The sequence below is a fragment of the Molothrus ater genome, chromosome 35 (genome assembly GCF_012460135.2).
Source record: "Molothrus ater isolate BHLD 08-10-18 breed brown headed cowbird chromosome 35, BPBGC_Mater_1.1, whole genome shotgun sequence".
In the NCBI taxonomy this organism is placed as follows: Eukaryota; Metazoa; Chordata; class Aves; order Passeriformes; family Icteridae; genus Molothrus; species Molothrus ater.
The window spans coordinates 954,506-975,208 of record NC_071662.1 but is presented as its reverse complement, the minus strand read 5'-3'; the positions used below and the strand labels follow the sequence as shown (position 1 = coordinate 975,208).

The following is a 20,703-nucleotide window of genomic DNA, read 5'->3' as shown; positions in this document are numbered from 1 at the left end:
CTCCAACTCCCACCTGCTTTCCTTGGAGAAGGAGCTGCCCAAGACACAGAGGGATCTTCATTTCTTGTCAGCCAACAAAGCCAAGGGAAGGCACAGCTCCATCAAATGCAAAAGTCTTTTTTCTCCCTGGCTCTGCCCCTGATCCCCACAGCCTGACCTGTTTCCTTCATCTCTGCATTCCTAGGGACTCTCAGGGACAAGGGAGCTCTGCTCTGGGGATGGAGGGAGGTGCAAGTGCAGCCACTGGAGTGGGAACGACAACTCATCAGGTTTGTGTCCTTTGGGGGTCAGGAAATGGTGAGACTCAGGGGCACAGAAAGTTTCTCCTCATGGCCAACAGACCACAGTTGAACAGGACACAATTTAATAACAATCATGCTATTCCCTGAGCTATGTACAATGTCCCAGCAGCATCTGATGAGTCCACCACCCACAAGTGATTTCCATCCTAAAAGTAATTTCAGACAAAAGTCGTTCTGTGACAGATATAAACACAATTAAGTTCTTGTATCAGGATGCTCATCCAGGAGTGGGGGCAAAACAGCTCCAACCATTCCTGATTTGCAAAGCTGTCAGTGGTGGATGGAGAAGGGAGGTCAGACTGCTTTTGGTGTTGAGGAAATGCTTAAACCAGGCTGACTCATTTCATCTCCTCCTGTCCTGGCTGATCTCCCCTCTTTCCCCTTCCACCCATTGGCTTTTGTCTCCCACCAGGCCCCCAGTGAAGAGCCTGGCTCTGTGTTCTCCATCCCCTCCTCGCTGGCACTTCCAGGCTGGGATGAGGAGCCCCTCAGCCTTCCCTGCTCTGGGCTGGACAAGCCCAGCTCCCTCAGCCTCTGCTCACAGCCCAAGGGCTCCAGCCCCACCTTGGAGGCCCTTCCCAGACCCTGCTCCAGCTGCCAGACATCTTTCCTGCCCTGGGCAACCCAACCCAGGCCCCAGTGACCTGGATAATCCCCGTCCTTGATGTCCTGGTCACACAGCCCTGGCCCCTTGTCCCCATGTCAGGCTCTGGGGTGTATCCTGTGGAACAACCTTTGGTGGAGGCTGTGGCTCCAGGTGGGCCGGGGGGATCCCGGGGGACAGGGACCCCACTGGGCATGGACAGCATTGGACTTGTTGGGAGAAACTGCGAGGGGGAGCTGGGGCAGAGTGACCAACCCAGTGACCTGACACAGCCCCTCTGGGATGGCACACAGCCCCTCTGGGATGTCACAGCCTGCTCTGTGAGCTCACAGCCCATTCTCTAATGTCACACCGCTGGTCTCTGATGTCAGCCAACTCAGTGATGTCACAGAGGCAGTCTATGATGTCACAGCTTCTCGATGACCTCACATGCCCCACTCTCTGATGCCATAGCCCACTCTGTGACCTCATGTTACCAGATGATCAATTGCCTACACCAGGTAAGCTCACACCTGGAGTTTGTTCTCCACAACCCCAGGCCTATGGAAACCACACAAGGCCCATTGTGTGGGAAGGGGAACTGGAAGTTCAGAAGCCGCAGGGTCCAGCCAGCTCAGCCAGGCCCACTGGAACATTGGGGTCCACGACCACCAGGGACCACCAGAGAGATGCCCAGTGGCTCCTGGCCTGGATCAGGAATGGTGTGGCCAGCAGGAGCAGGGCAGGGATTCTTCCCCTGTGCTCAGCACTGCTTGGGCAGCACCTCGAGTGCTGTTTGCAGTTCTGAGCCCCCCAATTTAGAAAGGACATGGAGGGGCTGGAGCGTGTCCAGAGAAGGGCAACAAGGCTGGGGAGGGGTCTGGAGCACAAGTCCTGTGAGGAGCAGCAGAGGCAGCTGGGGTTGTTTATCCTGGAGAAGAGGAGGCCCAGGGGACAGAAGGCTGTGTCAGGTCACAGGTTGGACTTGATGATCTCCAAGGTCTTTTCCAACCTTGCTGATTCTGGGATTCTCTGAAACCACCCTTGGAGCAGTTGCAGGATGAGCCCTGGGCCTTCTCTTCAGCAGCTCCAGCAGCCCAGGTCCCTCAGCTTCTCCTGCCAGCCCCAAAGCCCATCCTGTCAGTCTGGCAGAGCCTCTGCAGCTCCTCCTCACTGCCCAGAACAGGGAGCCCCAGAGGCAGACACAGTGGCCCAGATGTGTCCCCCTGGCCTCGGGTGCCTCTGGCAAGGGAGCAGCAGCAGGCACTGCAGGAGCCTGCAGACAATTCCTGCAGCACTTGTAGGATGATCCTGCTGCCCAAGGGACGTTCCCATGGGGCCAGGTCAGGAACTGCAATGGGGAGTGGGGCCAGAGAGGAAAGGGCAAACAGGGATGGGCTGTTTGCAGGGGAGGGAACAGGGCTGGGCAAGAGGAAGAAATTTGTTCAAGGGAACAGTAAAGAAAGAAGAGGGGAAGGAAAGGAAATGCTGAGGGCAATTTGGGGGTGGCTGCCAGGCAGCCCTGGCTCTGAGCAACAGCGTCTGCAGTGGCACAGGAAACTCCCAGCTGATGGGAACAAACTTTCTGGCTGAGTGCAGAGGCCAGGACAAAGCTGAATGGTTTCCCTGGTGTCCCCCAGCCCTTGCTGGCCCCAGGGGCTGCTGGCATTTGTGCTCCCTCAGCTTCATGTCCCCACAGCAACAGCATGGGGGTGCTGCCCCTGCTGTGTGCAATGCAAACAGGGGCTGCTGAGGCAGTGCTGCCGTGTCTGTGCCTGCAAGGATGGGGCACCTGTGTGAGCTGGGGGAGAGGCCAGGGCTGCAGAGGGGGGATGTTGTTGGCAGCTGCATGAGGACGCTCTGGGACGCTGTCCTGGGCTGTGCAGCGCACTGGGCATGGATCAGCCCCTGCTTTGCTGCTCCTTCCCGTCTGCCCCAGGGCCCTTACAGAGCCCCAGCCATGCTGTTTGCCCCCAGCCTGCCCACGGCCAGCCTGGGGCTGCTCATGGGGGTTTCTGTGCTGAGCATTGGCCTGGCCGTGTTCTTGAGAGAGCCTGGGCAAGGAGCCTGGAGCCCCCAGGGCCTGGCCTGAGGCATCAGCGCTGCCCCAGCAGTGCCCATGGCCTGTCCCTGCTGCAGCCCCGGCACTGCCAACCCCAGGGCTGTGCCCGGCCCCAAGAGCACTCAGGCCCTGCAGCAACACCAGGGCCACCAGGGCAGCGGGGCAGGGCCACGGCAGCAGCACTGGCAACACCAAGTGCTGCTGCTGCTGCTGCTGGGCACAGCTGCTGGGCCAGCCCTGATCTGCCCCAGCTCTGCACACAGACATTGCTGCTGCAGCTCCAGAGAAGGCAACAAAAGGGCATCTCTGCAGAAAACTCTGCTGGGAGATCCTTTAGTTCCTTTAAAGCCACTGAGAATGCAGCCCCTCACGGACACAGTCCGTGGCCACAGGGAAGGAGGAGAGAAACAAAAAGAGAAATGGCACAAACAATGACATTTCTTTGCGGAAAATATGAAAAACCTGAAACAAAGAAATAGAACCTCTGAAACCAAGAAGAAATATCAAAGTTTACTTTTATTACAATCTATTTACAGATATTCACTATCAGTTTAATGTTTCTGAAAGCATCCAGTCATCAGTCTCCTCACTGCAGCCTTGAGCTCCTGGTTCCTCAGGCTGTAGATGAGGGGGTTCAGGGCTGGAGGCACCACTGAGTACAGAACTGACAGGGTCAGATCCAGGGATGGGGAGAAGATGGAGGGGGGCTTCAGGTAGGCAAACATGACAGTGCTGACAAACAGGGAGACCACAGCCAGGTGAGGGAGGCAGGTGGAAAAGGCTTTGTGCCGTCCCTGCTCAGAGGGGATCCTCAGCACAGCCCTGAAGATCTGCACATAGGAGAAAACAATGAATACAAAGCAACCGAGTCCTAAAAAGGCACTGACAGCCATGAGCCCAAGTTCCCTGAGGTGGGATTCTGAGCAGGAGAGCTTGAGGATCTGTGGGATTTCACAGAAGAACTGGCCCAGGGCATTGCCATGGCACAGGGGCAGGGAAAATGTATTGGCCGTGTGCATGAGAGCATTGAGAAAGGCACTGGCCCAGGCAGCTGCTGCCATGTGAGCACAAGCTCTGCTGCCCAGGAGGGTCCCGTAGTGCAGGGGTTTGCAGATGGACACGTAGCGGTCGTAGCACATAGTAGTGAGGAGAAAATATTCTGCTCCCATGAAGAAGATCAGGAAAAAAACCTGAGTAGCACATCCTGAGTAGGAGATGTTGCTGGTGTCCCAGAGGGAATTGTGCATGGCTTTGGGGACAGTGGTGCAGATGGAGCCCAGGTCAGCGAGGGCCAGGTTGAGCAGGAAGAAGAACATGGGCGCGTGCAGGTGGTGGCCGCAGGCTACGGCGCTGATGATGAGGCCGTTGCCCAGGAGGGCAGCCAGGGAGATGCCCAGCAAGAGGCAGAAGTGCAGGAGCTGCAGCTGCCGCGTGTCTGCCAATGCCAGCAGGAGGAAGTGCCTGATGGAGCTGCTGTTGGACATTTGCTGCGGCTGCACATGGGCACCTGTTCATGGAGAAAGGACAGTGACAAGTTAGAGGAGATACCTGTCAACAAAATCAAAGCCTTTTCTCATACACCTACCCTGGAACACACACAGATACACTTCGGTTTTCAACAGTTCTGGTGTTTTCTTTAAAGCTTCCCCATACCTCTGCTGGTGTTCTTGAATATCAGAAACCCTCAGCATTTCTACTGCTCTTAGGGAATAGAGAGCATGTTGTGAGAGGCAAAGTGATAAGTGGAGAGCTAGTGGACATTGTTTGTCATTCTGACCTGTTCAAAATTTCTCTGGGCTGTAACCTTTTTCAGTTGGAGGGTGATCACCTTCCCATGTTTCCCTTTAAAATTCCCCAGGTACTGCTTAGAGCAGATGTTTCCACCACAGCCCAGCTCCACATTTGTAGCCAAGGACTCACTTTGCTCATTTCACCAACCCAGCAGCATTTTCAGTGTCACAACACCTCTTCCTTTGCCCATCAATCTCATAACTCAGAGATGCTCTAGGACAGGTTTGCACCCTAGATTGAAGCTCCCAGCTTGGATGGAAATCTCAGGGAGACTTCCAAGTGTCCTTCTGATGGCATTGGATGAAGGGAGATGCAGCTCCTTCCCTGGCTGCACTGACAGCATTGCCCAGAGCCGGGCCCTGGGGACAGCGTCACCCTGAGCCAGCTGTGCCTCTGCCAGAGCCCCCAGGGCCGGGCAGCTGCTCCCAGCCCTGTGCTCTGCAGAGGGAACTGGGCCCGGGGCTGCAGAGCTGCCCCACGGCTCTGCTGCAGCTCTGCCTGCACAGGAGGGGCTGCACGCCTTGGAGCCCCGGCCCTGAGGGCAGAGGCTTGGCTGGGGCACAGGAGGGAGGGGGCTTGTTCAGAGGGAGGGGCTGCACTGGAGGGGATCCTGTGGGCATCTCTAAACTCTCCCTGCCACAGCATTGCTGGGGTTTGTTTTCTCTCCTTCCCTGATCTTCTCTCTGCTTCCTGCAGATTTCCCTCCTGCAGGTGTTTCCCTGTGCCTGATCTCTCCCTGCCAGCACCCACAGACCCCAAATCTCTGTGCACTCTCCTTGGCCCTACAGAACCCTGCCTGTTTGCAGGGCACTGGCTGGGGGCAGGTTCTCTTTGCAGCTTGGAGAAAGGAGAGCTCAGACTGAGCCTGATGGCTCCAGCAAAGGTGATGCTGGTACTGTCCATGGGCAGAGTGGCTGAAAGCACATTAGGGATCACCTGTGAACCCATTGATCACTAAAAGTAACAGTTTGGATGTCTTGGGAACTTTTAAAATTTCATAAATAATAGTTCATAAGCAAAATTTACCAGGTCAGATATTACAGACAATTATCAAAATTTATAATCATCCTTTAATATTTCTTACCACCTCCCTGCCATTCTTCAATAGTAGGAAGCTGAATACAAAGTCTTAAGAAATTTCCTCATTTTTTACAAAATCCTTGCCCTGGAAATATTCTATGACTGATCAGAACCCCTCAGCATGTGAGAGATTAATGAGCATTTCACCTCCCCTGCACCAGAAATACCCAGAATTGTACTCACAGGGTCTGTAGGCATTGGGATGTTCCAGCTTGAGGAGATGGCTCCAGGAGCTGCAGCTGCACTGTCCTGAAGCCAGAGGTTCCTGTGCCAAGGGCTGGCAGTGATTGTGCCCCAGGCACTTCTCAGCCCCTTCCCAGCCCTGACTGATTGAAGCTCTCTGTGCCTCTGGGCTGTGCCCGGGCTGGCTGCAGGCAGTGCCCCAGCCCTGCTGGGCTGGCAGAAGAGCTGCTCATCCAGAGAAATGTGCTTTTGAAGCTCTTCTTGGTGAGCAGCAGCTGCCTCTGTGCCAGGAGCCCAGCCCAGCTCAGCAGCACAGACACAGCACAAGGACTTTAATCAGCCTCTGGGCCTTTGTGCTCAGGCCCTGAACATCAGTCCCTGAGAGGGAGCTGAAGAAACCTCTGCAGAACTCCAAGGCAGAATCCAACTCCAAAGTTTCTTGCACTTTTAATGGGTCCCAGAGAGGGACAGGACTGAGCAAGTGTCCCCAGGCCCCAGGCAGAGCAGAGAACTGCAGGCAGTGATGACAGGTGGGGACACAGAGAAGCCAAGTCTTGGTGCCCTGGGGCACAGCAGGGTCTGTGCCAGCAAGGGCTGGGAGGAGACACCTTGTCCTGAGGCCCTGGGGCCTCCTGGCACAGCCCCAGCCAGGCTGGGCACTGTCAGCCCCTTGTGCTGCCCTCAGCATCCCCCCCTAGCCCACATCCCAGTGGCCTCAAGGATCTGCTGCAAGGAGTCCCTGGGGAGCCCTGCTCAGCAATGGCCCTGGGGGCTCCTTCATGCTCCCTGCAGGGACTGCAGGTTTTTCAAAGGACTTTGGCTTTGGCTTTTGCCTTGGAGTCTCTGAGAGGTTTGTGCAATCATGGCCTCCAATTATCTGCTTTAACGAGTCCCTTGAGAGCTCTGTACTGACACTCAATAGGACTCATTATTGTGCTTGAGATACTCAAGGTTTTTTAAGGTACTTTGGATTCTCCTTTCCACACTGAGTCCCTGATAGGTTTTTTGTGCCATCCTGGCCACCAATTCTCTCTTCCATGGAGTCCATGAGCAGCCTGTGTTTGGGATGGACCTCAGTGGGACCCATTCATGCTTTGAGACACTTTGTGGTTTTCTTCTGACTTTGATTCCTGGAAAGGTTTGTGCAATCTCCTCTCAGGCCCTGAGGTTCAAAGTCTCAGCTCCAAAAGCACCACAGGGCTCATGAGGATGCATCAAGTCCTGACAAACCATGGGTCTGCCTTGATTTTCCTCTTGTCTAGTCCAGTTCAGCAGGAAGGTTTCCTTTTACAGTTATGGATGGTATAAATAAGAAGCTTGACTAGCCCAATATTCAAGGAGCAATCAATTTATTAATTAATAAAGTATGAGCAATACAGCACTGGCTACAGTGGGGGAAGTTTTCCTTCCAACTGCACACCCACAGTTGAGGCTTACAGGTATTTATAGGGGTACTCATCAGCTTTCTCAGCAGTTTCTATTCCAATTTTTACTCATCAGCAGTTTCTATTCCAAATTTTTACGTCACAATTCTATACACTATTGTGATTTAGTTTTTCTCAGGATGTATCCCAAGAGGAGTATCCCCAGATGGTGGTGGTCCGGTTTCCAAAAGAAGAAAGACGAATCCCATCTGGTGAGGTCCAGCTCTCCAGATGTAGGTCCTCCTTTTAATTGCAAAGACTATAAATCTAACAACAGTGATGTCCAGCTTCCCTTGGTTGAAACTATAAATCCTTGATGCGGTGTTCACCTTCCTTTCTCAAGCTGTTTTTCTCTGCTTTATTAAGGCGTGAGATAAGCTTGTTTCCTTTATATATATTCCAAAGCTATAGTTTCAAGGATACAAGCAATATTCTAAAATTATACTTCAAAAGGTTATTATTGCAGAACTCTTTAAGAATTAACTACAAGCAAAAAGCAACATCCTCAATGCTTTAATGTCAATGCTCCTAAATAAACCAAGGTTAATTGCAAACAAAAGATGGGTTCAAAGGACTTCTTCCATGCTTTACTTTCTTCAGTTATTATTAGAATTCACAACTGTCCCATTGCCGGTCTCCACACATGTCGCAATCACAAATACACACATTGCCTGTCAGTACCTGACACGACACACAGCTTTGTATTTCACATCCCCCCGTGTCCCCCCAGGCAGGGAGCTGCTCTGGCCCGGGATAGCCGGGCCCAGCCGCGGGGTCTCACCGGCAGCGGGCAGGAGCCGGCCCGGGCTGCGGGACACGGCGGGGGTGCCCGGCTGCAAAGCAGCTCTGGCTCCCGCCAGGGAGCTGTGGGCAAGGGGCTGCAGCCGTGCGGGAGGAAAGCCGCTGGGCCAGCCCCTAACGCTGCCCTGCAGAAAGGCAGGGCAGGAGGAAGCTGACAAATGAGCTTGGAATGTGGCAGTGCAGAGATGAAGGGACAAGTGCCCTTGGGGGCCCGGGCTCAGGGCCAGCCCTCGGGCACGGCTCCGAGCGGCTCCTGAGCCGGCCTAAGGGCCACCTGGAAGGATTGCAGGCGGCAGCCGAGAGCAGCAGCGCCGGCAGTGCCAGCCGGGCCCCACGGCCATCTGCCCGTGCCTTCGCAGCCCGTGAGGGCCGCGGGCTCTGCAGCGCTGCTCCTGCTCCCACAGCCGGCCCGGAGCCTCAGGGCTGCCCCGCAGGTGCTGCGGCAGCAGCAGCGGCCTCAGGGCCCGGCCCGGGGCTCGATCTGCTCAGCCCGGGGGCAGAGCCACAGCAGGGGGGAAGGAGCTGAAGGAGCACCAGGGAGGCCGGGGAGAGACAGGCTGTGAGACAAGGCTCTGCCTATAATTTTAACAGTTTTTATTAACCTAATTAACTATATACAATGTGAGATGCAAAGCTATGTTTTGTCTCAGGTACAAACAGGCGAAGTGTGTACTTGCGAATGCGAAATGTGCGGACATCGACAATGGGATAATTGCGAATTCTAATAATAACTGATGAAAATAAAGCATGGAAAAAGGCCTTTGAACCTATCTTTTGTTTGCAATTAACCCTGGTTGATTTAAGAGCATTGGAATTAAGGTGTTAAGGATGTTGCTTTTTGCTTGCATTTAATCCATAAAGAGCTCTGCAATAATAACCTTTTGAAGTATAATTTGAGAACATTACTTGTATCCTTGAAACTATAGCTTTGGAATATATATATAGGAAACATGCTTATCTTACACCTTATTGAAGCAGAGAAAAACAGTTTGAGAAAGGAAGATGACCATCACCTCAAGGATTTATGGTTTCGACCAAAGGGAAGCTGGACATCACTGTTGTTAGATTTATAGTCTCTGCCATTAAAAGGTGGACACATCTGGGGAGCTGGACTCCACGAGATGGGATTTGTCTTTCCTCTTTCAGAAACTGGACCATCACCATCTGGGGATATTCCTATGAAAATACATCCTGAGAAATTCAAATCACAATAGTGTATAGAATTGTGATGTAATCATTTGGAATAAAAATTCCTGATGAGTAAAAATTGGAAATAGAAACTGTTGAAAAAAACTGATGAGTACCCCTATAAATACATGTAACCCTCAATTCCGGTGCAGTTGGAGGGAAAACTTCCCCCTCTGTACCCAGTGCTGTATTGCTCATACTTGACCATCTTAAATAATAAATGGATTGCTGCTTGAATATTGGCCTAGTCAAGCTTCTTATTCATAACATGCCTCACAACCGCTGTCAAGGATGGAGCTTGAAGCCCTCCCCAAGGACTGAGACTGAGACCCTTCAAATTCTAACCCAGGGGTGCTGGCCTGACTGGAGCGGGATGTCTGCCATGGGAAGCGGGATGTTTCCCATAGGAACCAGTCCTGAAACAACGGGCCCCGCTCACTGCTGGCACCGGTTTGTGCTTGAATATTGGCCTAGTCAAGTTTCTCATTTATAACAGTCCCAAAGGGATCTGGGCTGATCTGGATCCAATGGCTGCAGTAGGTGTGCCATTCCTAAATCCAGTTTGGGAGAGCCACGGCCGTGTTGCTGTGTGAGCTCTGAGGTATCTGATGGCGGGAGATGCTCAGGTTTGTCCTGTTTGCATCCCCAGCTCCTGCAGAGCCGCTGTCAAACAGCGCCAGGGGATGCTCCTGGCACTGACCCTGGCCTGGCTCAGGGCTCAGCTTCCCTCCATCAATCCCACTTCAGAGCTTCACTCTGGGGGGAAGGTGTAAGTGGGTTGGGAGCAGCACAATCCAGAGAATTGGAGGATGGCTTTATGTTGGTAATTCTGGGAATGGGTTTCTCTGGCAGGATGCTGGACACCAGGGATTTCTGCCCTCCTTTCTCAGGAGAGTTTGGGTTTCTTGTGTTAGTGCTGTCCCACAGCTCCCACCATCCCTGCTCCTTTCATTGAGACTTCCCCAGCTTCCCAGTGTCCTTTCTGAGGGGAAGAAAGGAACATCCATGGTGGCACCCCTTGGCTGCCTGGGGCTCCAGCTGCTCCTGGAGCTGCAGCGTGTCCGGCACAGCCGCTCTCAGTGGGGCTGGGCCTTGGTTCAGGCCCCACAGTCCCTGTCAGTGCCCACTCCCCACTGGGCTCACGCTCTGGCCGTGTGGGGCTGCTGAAGGCTCAGCGGCTCTGGCTGAGCACTCCCAGCTCTGCAGCTCCTGACTCATCCCAGGGATGGGGTCCCGCAGCCCCGGTCGGGGCCGTGTTGCCAACGGGGCCCTGCTTTGGGGTGGCCATGGGTACCTGCTGCTCCTCCACCCTCAGCAGCCCCACAGCAGAAGGGTCCTCTGGGAGCCCAGGCAAGGGATCCAGCTGTGCCATTCCCTCTGTGTCCACAGCAGCTCTCCCAAAAGTCCTTTGGGCTCCCTGAAATCCTGTCTCCTGAGGTGATCCATGCCAGGAAGTCCCAGGACCTCTGGGCCAGTCCCAGGGGGTGTTTTTGCCATTCCCAGTTGTGGTCCCTTCAGCTGCTGATGTGCTCAGGCCTGAGTGGCAGCCCTCAGCCAGAGCTGGCTTACAGGACAAACCCTGGGCATTATGTTACTAACACCATCAGTTTTAGTTAGCTAAAAATAGATGACCAAGGTGATTCTGCAGCTGTTTAACACCAAACTAGCTGCTTTGGAGACTTTCACATAATCTTGTGTAGTTACCTGCAAGAAATGTATCACTCTAAGAAATTTTCCCAACTGACATGAATAGAGGCTTGTAGGATATTTTAGGGGAAACCCTCCAAGCCAGGGACTGGGCTCTGGCCAAGCCCTGGGTCCTCCTGGTCAGCAAAAGTGCCAGGAGACCCAGGAGTTCATGGGCTAAAAATATAATCCAGTTCCTTTGACTTGCTGATTTAGGCCTAAAAACCTGGACCCACTTTTGGAGCAAATTTGGAGACCTCACCTACGGGTGGATGCACCATGTGGGATTTTCCCAAGTGCTTCCAAGAGTTCTCCAGGTCCTCGCTGTGAAATGGGGCTCCCCAGTGCCTGCGGACTCTGGATGATGGCAAAGTATTTAAGCAATTTGGGATGTGTCTTTCTCAGTCCCTATCCTTTCTCTCCTATAATAATGATTAGGTGCATTACCTTGCTTTTTTTTGCTTCTTGCTAAAGCCAAGCATGTAGTTGTATTGAATGTATAATTTTACTTCTGTGTTGCCTTAAGACTCACAGTAAAATAAGACCATTCTTCCCATTGGTTTCTGTGTTCTTTAAATCAGCCCTGTCAGCTGGCAGAACAGGTATCAGAACCTGATGAAAGCCAGGCTCTGCTGTGATCTAGCTGGGCCCATGGAATGCAGAGGGCCACTGTCAGTCCATGGAACCCATGGAAGCAAGGCTCAGATGGGAGAAAGGCATGCACCAAGGAACCCCAGAGACCCTGATGGAGTCAGGGCTGCAGGGTGTCACAGAGGGAGGGACCTCATGGCAGCAGGAGAGCACTGTGAGGCTGGGGAACAACGTGGCACCAAGGTTCCACTGGGACTTTACAGAACCCCATGGACATGAATGGCCCCAAACAGGGCCCAGAGACACTTCCCAGACAAAGCCCAGGGAGGGGGATTTGCTTTATTCAGCGCCAGGTGTGCAGGGGTATCTCCTCCTGACAGCACACAGCACACAGAGATTACAATGGATGGTTATACTCTATGCACATTCATGGTTTTCCTTAGAAAAGGTGTGGTTATGCAAACGATCTCTCAGCACTCATTACCATCATTAGCATGCGCCAGGCACAGGCGCAGCGCACACTGGTGCTGGCACTGAGGAAGGCTCCGCGTCTTCCTTGGGGGTCTCCTGATGAAGGCTGGACGTCTTCATCGCCGTGCCCTTTGCACCTTTCTCCTCTAGGCATGCACAGTCTCTTGTTGGCTGTTTCAGCAATTTCCTCACTGGTTTTAGCAAGCTCTGCCCTTCATTTCTGCCAGTTTTTTCCCTGTTTCTTGCCAACATTCATCCTGTGTCTTGAGCTTGTGGCTGAATATTTGCAAGCTTCCATATTGGGTGCAGTGTCTCTTATTCTTGCCCAACTATGCCTGGGCACAGTGCTTTTAACCCTTTCACAGCCAAGGACTGGAGAGCCACTCGTGGACACTGGGAATTCCTGCAGGTGTACCCACCTTTGCAGACAATGAGGCTCCAACCTCACTGTGAGAGGGCCCAGCTTTTACACTGTTAAACAAACAAGCTGACACCACTGCTGGTGTGGGAACATCTGGTTTCATTCTCCTGATTGGCTTCTCCCAAAGCCTGGCCAGGGCTCAAGGAGGAACCAAGGGATGTGACTTTGATCCCACAGCGTCAAACAAAGCCAGATGGGATCTGGCCTGCTTTCTAAATACAGGATTGTAAATCCATATTTCACCAATGAACACATACAGAGATCATACTGCTAATAATGATTCATTGATGAGTGGATACAAATATTACCTTTGGTTGGAAGGTTCATCTGGAGCTCAGCTTTGCCTCAGGGCCTGTTGTTCAGGCCTCAGTCAGGGCCTGGTGAGGCCTCAGTGCTTCACTCAGTGCTTTGACCTACCGATGAACTGCAACCTTCAGAACAATTTCAATAACACAGTTTAAATTTAGGTATTAGGCATAATGGCATCACCTCTTGTTCTTCAATTAAGTGCTGCTCAAGTTCATTACTCAGAGCTACAATTTTAATTCCTTTTAAAACCTGCTTAATTAGTTGCTATTCTCTGTTCTTTATCAAATGCCCATTCTTTTCTTGAGACTCTGTCTCTTTAGACAAGTCCCAATACTCCATTTCCAGCACAAGGTGTCACAACAACTCCAACATGGAATCATAACACACCAAGTGCTCACACTGCAATGATTGCAGTGACTGCCACAAATGCATTTCACAGCAGCCTCCAATTTGGGAGCCAATCCCACCATGAGGAATTTTCTTCTTTCTGCCTCTCTTCTACTGATCTTTCTATTGAGGTGATTCCTGATTGTTGGACCTCAAACCCAGCACTGATAGACATTCCTGCAACATTCCTGTCCTGGAATAGCCCAGGATCCTCCCTGGCCAGCAAGCAGATAATCCAAGGCCGTGCAGTTCTGCAGAGCCCCATTTGTGTTTGTTGGAGCTCACAGGATGTGCTGTTGGATATTTTAACAGCATCACTTCTTTCTTCTTCTAATAATTGATTTAGTTCATTAATGTAAATTGGGTGCAGCCATGCACAGCCAGGGGTTTCCATTTCCCCAGTGGGCCATTGTTAAGGGCATGGAGCACATCTGGGAGATAAGTTCTCCATGGGGACAGGTTCCCATCTTCTCATTTTTTCAACTGCTCTTTTAACAACCCCTTCACCCATTCAACCAATCCTGCAGCTTGTGGATTGTCTGGGATTTGAAAAACCCAGCAGTCTTAATCACTGCATTTCTCACAGTAATAGAAAAAGCACTCTGCATCACAGCATCAGCAAATCCTATAGAAATAGCCAATTTAATCCCCTTCTGCTTTATGCCTTGTATAGAGTTCACAAAGTTTACCACTGACATTTGGGTCTTGGCCAGTCCTTTTATGTAGAGTATTTAGTGTCAGTGAGCAGCTAAAGCTGACATATTAGTACTGTCAGCCTTATTTAATAGTATTAATTTTTAATTACATAGATACAAATATAAATTATTGTGTTATATTATATATAACTATTACAATTAATTTATTATTATTATTATTACTACTATCATTATAATTATATCACTAGCACAAATGAACCTGAGCTCAAGATTGAAACCTTCTGTCAGTCTGTGTGGGAGTGACAACAACAATTTTTCCTTCTGTTGGTGCTGTTTCCAAAGTGTCATTAACAAAGTTCACCCCCGTCTTCCCAAACCCACAAGTTCTTTTCCTTTTCCCATATGTAATTTTTTGATGCATTTGAAGCCATCCAGGGGTGCAGCCTCTTTTACCCAACTGCCCCACTGCTCACACGGGGCTCTGACCTCAGCCCACTCCAGAGCCAGGGAACTCCAGGGAAGGGCTTCCCATCTGGGAATTTCTGATGGCACTGATTCCTCACATTGACATTGAACAAGTGACATTTTGTTGGGATCTGGCCAGACTGGGCCAGTTCTGTTTTACCAGTGGGCAGGGTCAGCACCAAAGACACAGACACCAACTAAAGGAATCAGTGTCATTTCCTGCAGCTCAAAGCAGCAAAGAATCACAAAAGGAGCAGCTCGCAATGCACCCAATCATCCCCACCAAAGATTGCCTGCAGTGATTGAGAAAGATCCAGCCCCAGTTACCCTCAGGCTTTACCATCCCCCAGACCCACACAGCAGCTGGGGAAGCTGTCACAGCCAAGGGCTGCAGAGCCACTCCTGGGCACTGGCAATTCCTGCAGGTGCCTCCAGCCACAGCTGAGGCTCCAACCCCGCTGGGAGAGGGCCCAGCTCTGACAGTGCTGAATGAACAAACTGACAGCACTGCTAGTGTGCCAACATCTGCTTTCATCCTCCTCTTGGCTCCCTCCCAAAGCCTGGCCAGGGCCCCAGGAGGGACCAAGGGAGCTGACTTTGACCATTCAGCCCCAAACAAGGCCAGATGTCAGATTTCATGGCCTGGTCTGGCTTCTAAATACACAAAGGTCAATACATGTTTCACTAATGAGTGGCTACATCTTTCACAGTGCTAATGACCATGTATATTTCATTAGGGAGCAGATACAAAGATAACCTTTGGTTGGAAGGTTCATCCAGAGGCCTCCTTGGGCTCAGGGCCTGCTGTTCAGGCCTCACTCAGGGCTGGTGTCCAGGCCTTGGCACTTCAGGGACGTGGTTTAGTGCTGGGCTTGGCACTGCTGGGTGAGCGGCTGCACTGGGTGAGCTCAGAGGGCTTTTCCAAGAGAAAGGATTCTGTGATTCCATGATTCTATCCACTGCATTCAGCTGGGTCCATGTTAGCAGCATTCATTTGCTCAGAAAGTCTCCTCTTGCCCAGCTCCTGTGGCCTGAGGCTTCAGCTCCTTCAGCTCCTGGTGCTGAGCTGCTCATGCTGAACGAGACGACTCGGAGAGAAGAGCACAGTCCATGCAATTCCTTCTGGGACACGGAGAGGGGAGGCTGTGCAAACAGGAGCATTGTTTGCTGTGGCTCCTCTCTGCCCTTCACGCCTTTCAGCGCTTGGAACCAGCCAAGAGCTTTCTCCAAGAGTGCAATGGAGCAGCTGTTCCTGCTCCTGGCTCTGGCTCTCTCCAGTCTCTGCCTTTACCTGCTTCTGTCCCTCGTGCTGTGCCCTCTGTTCCCCCAGGGCTCGCTGGCTGCTGCCCAGGACTGTGGCACTGGCACAGATCCAGTGCTCCAGACCCTCCTTTCTGTGCCCTTGGAGCTGCCTGGGCACAGCAGCCTTTTCCATCTGCAAGCTCCCCATGGACAGGGAGTGCCCAGCTCCGTTCCTTGCACAGCCTCCAGGAGCCCAGGGCTGCCATCTCAAGTCCCTGCTGGCACTGGGGGCTCCCAGGTGCCTCAGGCTGCTGTGACACCGCTGCACACGGGAGGGAACAGGGGCAGGGGCTGTGCTGAAAGTCAGCTCCATCTGCTGCTGCTGCTGCTGCTGCTGCTGCTGCTGCGGGGTCATTTGTGCAGCCCTGGCCCAGAGTCAGGGATCAGATCCTGCCAGTCTCTTCCAGCCCTGGCTGCTCAGAGGTTGGGCCTTGGAGCCTCAGGTGGGCAAAGGCAGCTGCTCCTGGTCCCTCTGTGTGCCCGAGTTCAGCAGTGCTGCTCCATCAGTCTGTGCCCAGCAACGGAGAAAAGCCTCAGCCCTGCAGGGCCAGGAGCTGCCGGGCTCTGCCTGAGCAGCTCAGCCAGCAGGAAGGGAGCTGCTCCACACAGGAACCAGGAGCAAAGGACATTCCTTTGATAGGACATGTTTTCTATTTAAAGGAAAAAAAAGGAAAAAGGAAAAAAATAGCTAAATTGTAAAAGATAAGAATAAAATCCAAGTGTTAGTGAAAAAACATAACATAATGTTAGTGAAAAAATCAAAACATAAATGCAAAGTTACATTCTTTGCATTAGGAGGTAAATGATCTTTTTAAAAAGAGAACTCAGTTATTTACATTGTACATGTGCTGATGCCATGGATCCATCTTGCTGATCTCAGCACCCTTTTTTAAAGTTTTTGAGGTTGTTTCTAACATTGTTAAATTGTGGGCGAAGCAATGGGAGAGTGCTTTGTGCCCTGCCAGCTCCAAGCAGGACTGGGAATGGAAACACTTTCAAACCCCAAATCCTTTAGAAGATGCCCTTCCTTCTCACCCTGTGAATGAGCTGCACATTCCCGTTGAAACTGTCAGGGGGTTCATAAAGACTCAAATCCCACTGACAGCTTTTTGCTCTGGTTTGGCAGTGCAAAAGGGCAATTCTCCATCCACCAGCTCCAGACTGCACTGCCTCAGGAGCACGGCCCACTCGCCAGCTTTGGCCTACTCGTGGCACTGCTAGAGGAGGAAGAAAGTGCAACTGCACAGTTCCAGCCCATCAAGAAGGAAGAATGGGACAGATAGAACATCCTGAGGAGATCCAGGCGTTCAGCTGGGACTGTGGAGAGTTTGGGTCCTTGCCAATTGGATGTGTGTCCCCAGCTGCAATCTCTGGGCCTGCAGCAGAGTCTCACTCACCTGCCAAAGCAGAAAGCTCAGGTGCTGTGCTCGCAATGGGCTCGTCTGATGCAGAGCTGTCAGAGCAATGTGAGGGCAGAGCCAGCCCAGCTGGGCCCAGGACTGAGCCCAGCAGAGCCCTGGCAGAGCCCAGAGCAGCCTCAGCAGCCGCAGAGCCCGGCTGCAAGGAGAGAAAGCAGAAACCGCCCGTCAGCTGAGGGCTCCTGTGCCCTTGTGCCAAGGCCTGCGGTGCCCAGGCCGTGCTGGCTGTGCCCAGAGCTGTGCCCAGAGCTGCCCATCCCTGCTGCCTTTGGCAGCAGAGCAGGAGGGCAGGACATGTGCCCAGTCTGCCGCCAGCCACTGCACATCCAGCCCTCAGCAGCTGCCCAGAGCCAAAAAGCAGCTGGGCAGCGACTGAAGAATTCATTGCATCTGCCCCAGCAAAGGGGGAACCTTTGGTGCCCGGCCAGGCCGTGCCAGGCCCAGATCTGGGAGCATCCCCCTGCCTGTTGTCGACTCACCTGCAAGTTGGGCCTGGAGCCTGGCTTTGAAGAAGGTGCCAGAATCCAAGTCCATCATCTTCAGCTGGCCAGGCCGAGGAAGAGATTGTCACCCTTGAGCTTGTCCTTGGTGTCTCCAGCAGCAGCCCCACCTGGTACAGCTTCTCCAGGGGCTCCTTCTCCTTCCCTGGGGCCAGATCAGCTGTCAGGGCTCTGCCCAGGGCCCCAGCCATCCATGAACCAGACAAACAAAACAAGGGGGGATGGTGGCCACCAGTGCTTGCCACACCAGGTCTCCAGCTCAGCTCCAGCCCAAGTGCTGCGTGTTCCCTTCTGCTGACCCCTGCTCAGAGCTACAGGCAGCACAAAACCAGCCTGGTTTGCTTTGCCACTGAGTGCCAAGAGATGTGTGGAGCTGGTACCTGCCAGGCCCCTGGATCCAACTGTGCAAGTGGATCTCTCCCATCTTCTAGGGCAGAGGAACACCCTGCACCCAAGGATGGCAGAAAAGCTCTTCTAAGGATGGCCTGTCTGAGGGTTGCATGGACAAACACCTCTTAATGATATCCTGGCACTCTGGGGAGAGAAACCAGAAATCACCAGTCAGTTGGAGAAGTTGCCCCCCTGTTCCCGTGCCCAGGCCATGCTGGGTGTGCCCAGAGCTGGGCCTAAACTTCCCCATGGATGCTCTGTTTGGAGGAGAGCAGGAGAGCAGGACCTGTGCCACCTCCTCAGCAGCTGCCAGAGCGGGATGCCCACGAGCCCGCTGCTGTCTCCCAGCACTGGGATTCCCCCCATGCCCAGAGATGAGGATCCACCTTGAGAGAGCCATCGTGGGAACAAGATCCGCCCCCGAATGATCTCCTGGCCCCTCCTGAACAGGTGCTTGCCCATGACCAGGTGGCACAGCAGGAGGCCCAGGGACCAGATTGTCGCTGCCTCGCCGTGGTAGCGTTGGTGCTGGATCCACTCTGGTGGGCTGTAGGACAGGGTTCCTGTGGAACACAGACACAGCTCAGCAGGGGGATGCTGCGCTCCCAGAGCCTGGCCCCAGCATCCCTGGCCATGTGGGGGCTGCCCCAGAGCCGCACGGGGTGAGCGCTGCCCTCTCGCCAGCACCTGGGACTTGTGTACAAACTCGGGGCTGGAAAAGAAGCCACAGGTGCTGGAAGAGGGCAGCAGAAACCCTGGGAAGGCCCAACCATGACACACAAAAGAAAAACCCACCCAGTGGTGGAGAAAACCCACTCTCCTCCCCATCTGCATGGCCCCCAAAAATGTTAATAAGCCAAGGCAAACAAGGGGAGCAGAGCAGTCCAAGCCCTTCCTCGCCTGCACACCAAACCATCCGGGGCACGGGGTCAGAGCCCCCTCTCTGCTACCCCCATGGGGGTTTGTGTCGGGCTGGCTGCCCCAGCTCCAGCCCCAGCCCAGGCCACAGTGGGTGCTGAAGGCTGTCGGCAGGGCCGGCAGCTGGCCCCCCTCACACCCCCACTCAAATCAACTCGGCTGCAGCATCAATCCCATCCCGGCTGCAATAGGGGGAAGCCCTGGTGCTGCACCCAGGCTGGGCCATGAGATGCCCAGGAGCATCCCCTGGAGGGCTCACCTGCAAACTGGGTGTAGGCTGTGTCTTGGAGGAAGGCGCCACAGCCAAAGTCGATGAGTTTCAGCTGCCCGCTGGCCAGGTCGAGCAGGATGTTCTCGGGCTTGATGTCCCTGGGCAGGACCCCGCAGGCGGTGCAGTGCCGCACAGCCTCCAGCACCTGGCGGAACAGCGCCCGCGCCTCCTCCTCGGGCAGGAACCCCCGCTCCGCCAGGAAACCCGAGAGCTCCTGGCACCGCTCCGGACGCTCCAGCAGCAGCAGGAAGCTGTCGGGGAGCTCGAGCCACTCCAGGAGCTGAATGACAGCGGCACAGCCACGGGACACCTTGGCCAGCAGCACGATCTCCAGCGGCGCGCTGCTGCCGTTGGGCTGCGGGAGGAGCGCGGTGCAGTCAGTGGGGCTGAGGCCATGCCGGGGCTCTGGGAGCCCTCAGCCAGCCCGGGATGCTCTGCACGCCCCCTCAGCCCACGCCCGCTCCCCGCTCCCCCAGGCTCCCGGCGGCTCCCACCCTGCCGGGCCCCGGCTCCTCGCCGCCCGGCCCGGCCCGGCTGCTGCCGCTGGCCCCGCTCACTCACCAGCTCGCCCCAGTGCCGGATGCGATCCCGCGGCACGTGTTTGATGGCCACCTGGGGGTGAGGGAGAGCAGCGGGCTGAGCTCGCCGCCCGTCCTGCCCAGCCCGACCTTCTCCTCCTTGTCCGCCTTCTCCTCCTCCTCCTCCTCCCTCTCGCCCGCCGCCGGCCCCGCCGCTCACCGGGGCGCCGTCCGAGAGCCGCGTCCCGAGCAGACACTGCCGAAGCCGCCGCGCCCCAGCAGCGAACCCACTCGGTACCGCTCCTGCAGGGCCTCCTGCGCCTTCCCTGCGGGCGAGAGGCGGCTGTCAGCGCTCGGCCCGGGGCCAGCAACAGCCCCCGAGCGCCCCCCGAGCGGCCCGGGCCGGGCATCCCCACCCGCCCCGGGCCCCGGCGGCTCGGGGCCGGCGGCCGCGCTGCCGAGCGGCGGAGCTCGGGCCGGGGAAGCCGCAGCGGAGGCGGCGGGAGTGGCCGCGCGCCTGTGTCCTCCGCGGGCCCCGGGAGGAGCCGGGGACGGGGACGGGGACGGGGCCGGGGCCGAGGCCGGGATCGGGACGGGACTTCACGTCGGGGCCGGGGCCGGGGCGGGGCCGGGGCCGAGGCCGGGATCGGGCCAGGCGGAGCCGAAGGGCGGCGATGCCGCCCCCGCACCAGGCACTGATGCCCGCCCAGCAGCGCCACCGCCAGTACGGCCAGAGCCGGGCGGAGGGGCGAGCGCGGCGGGACGGCCGGGGCGGGCACGGGGCAGCCCCGCCGGGGCCGGGGGCGGGCCAGGGGCATGGCCCGGCCCGGCAGGGGAGAGGAGGCGGGGGAGAGTAGAGGAACGCCGTGCAAGGGACCCGAGAGAAGGGTGCCCGACCGCGGGAAGGGGAGATAAAGAGAAACAAAAGATAAAGAGAAAAGGAAAGACTGCTCTATAATATCTGTTTTTCTGCTGCCGCTGCTGCT

At 54.7% G+C, this 20,703-nt stretch overlaps 2 pseudogenes; one reads left to right on the top strand and one right to left on the bottom strand.

The window, feature by feature from the left end:
* Window positions 1-20,703, top strand: part of LOC118700713 (zinc finger protein 271-like) — a 342,045-nt pseudogene that overhangs the window by 150,671 nt on the left and 170,671 nt on the right.
* The window catches only part of LOC118700704 (serine/threonine-protein kinase pim-1-like), a 3,253-nt pseudogene continuing 597 nt past the window's right edge, over window positions 18,048-20,703 (bottom strand).